The 2,011-nt window shown below is 39.6% G+C and overlaps 1 pseudogene; it reads left to right on the forward strand.

The window, feature by feature from the left end:
- Positions 1 to 208: 208 nt before the first annotated feature.
- Positions 209 to 1,116, forward strand: LOC118840060 (annotated as a pseudogene).
- The last annotated feature ends 895 nt before the right edge of the window (positions 1,117 to 2,011 follow it).

Below are 2,011 nucleotides of genomic sequence, written 5' to 3' on the forward strand. Positions count from 1 at the left end.
ACTACATGTTAACATAGTGTGACCTTTTGCTCATTCAAGATTCCTATGAATGGAGTCTGGGAACAACAGTCTCACATCTAACTCAGAACTTTTCCAGTCTGACCAGCAACCTCGAACTCCCCCAAAATGGCAACTACTGTCAAGGATAAGCTGATTGTGAATGTCCTAAAGGAAGACCAGGTTCCCCATAACAAGATCACTGTTGTTGGGGTTGGCAGTTGGCATGGCATGTGCCATCAGTACCTTAACAAAGGATTTGGCTGATGAACTTGCCCCAGTGTATGTAACAGAAGACAAACTAAAGGGAGAGGTGATGGATCTCCAGCATGGCAGCCTTTTCTTCAAGATGCCAAAGATCGTTTCTGGCAAAGACTACAGTGTGACTGCAAACTCAAAGCTGGTTGTTGTTACAGCTGGGGCACGTCAACAGGAGGAAGAAAGTCATTTTAATTTGGTCCTGCGTAATGCGAATATCTTTAAATTCATCGTTCCCAGTTTTGTTAAATACAGCCCTAATTGCAAACTGCTTTTTGTTTCTAATCCAGTGGATATTTTGACATATGTGGCCTGGAAGTTAAGTGGCTTTCCTAAAAACCATGTTTTTGGAAGTTATTGCAATCTGGATTCTGCCCATTTCTATTACCTAATGGGGGAGAGACTTGGTGTCCATTCTTCAAGTTGTCATGGATGGGTTCTTGGGGAACAGGGAGACTCCAGTGTTCCTGTGTGGAATGGTGTGAATGTTGCCAGTGTCTCTCTGAAGAATCTTAATCCTGCTTTGGAAACTAAAGCTGATTCAGAGAATTGGAAAGATATTCATAAATAGGTGCTCAAAAGTGCTGAAGGGCTACACTTCCTGGGCCATTGGCTTATCTGTGGCAGATCTGGCAGAAGGCATTATGAAGAATCTTGGGAGAGTGTATCCAATTTCCACCATGATTAAGGGCCTATATGGCATTAATGAGGATGTCTTCCTTAGTGTCCCATAGTGTCCTTAGTGTCTTGAGGCAGAATGGCATTTCAGATGTGGTGAAGGTAAACCTGAATCCAAAGGAGGAAGGCCATTTAAGGAAGAGCGCAGATACTATTTGGGGAATCCAGGAGATGCAATTTTAAAGCCTTTTAATGTGCTACCATTTTACTATGGAGAGAACATGACAGTGGTTAAGGGATTATATATGATGCACTTTTCAAATCGGTCAAATCCTCCCCCTAATTAGTGATTGAATACCAGAAATGTAAAATCTGTGAACACACTCTAGTCTCTTCCTAAAGTTAAAAATGGGGAATAGTACAGCATGACTACTATTTGTTAAAGCATGTTGTTGTTTTCATATGATGCTGGCTATGACTTGTGCAGTCTCAGTAGTTTGTGTCTAGCAGAACCAGTGCCCCACAGGTATATAACTACCTGCCTTATATGTAGGTGCGACAGTTCCCGTAAGTCCAGAAGACAAATTCCTGTATATAAAACACCACATAGTAGTAATACTTTATTGATGCATTGATTACCTTTGTGCTTCCCTTCATTAGGGCCCTCCAGCATGGCCCCTATACATCACCTTTCCAGAGGACCTGATTTTGTGTATGTATGTATGTATATATACATATGTATGTCAATAGTTGTACATTTCCATGTTTTATAAAAAGATCTGTATATGTACAATGATGTAACCAATTCCTCAAGTATCGTACTAATCCTAAATACCGAATAAACAACAAATAACTGATAAAAAAAGATTCCTATAAATGTTACTACAAATGATATTGGAGGAGAGTCATATCCAAGGACAACCCTCTTGGTTTTCTGTTTGTATCTTTAATACTTAGCACAGGGCTTCGAACATAACACTCTATATGTGCTTTTTCATTTAGAGAAGTTGGGAACCTTTACCAGATCTTTCTAAAATTAAGTATTACAAAACCTTAACTGAAAAGTATTTAGCCCTTTTTTGTTGGGTCAGAATTTCTTCATCTTTTGTTTCACAGTTCCTAGAACGTGAGCTGAATA

Source organism: Trichosurus vulpecula, chromosome 2 (assembly GCF_011100635.1).
Source record: "Trichosurus vulpecula isolate mTriVul1 chromosome 2, mTriVul1.pri, whole genome shotgun sequence".
Classification (NCBI taxonomy): domain Eukaryota; kingdom Metazoa; phylum Chordata; class Mammalia; order Diprotodontia; family Phalangeridae; genus Trichosurus; species Trichosurus vulpecula.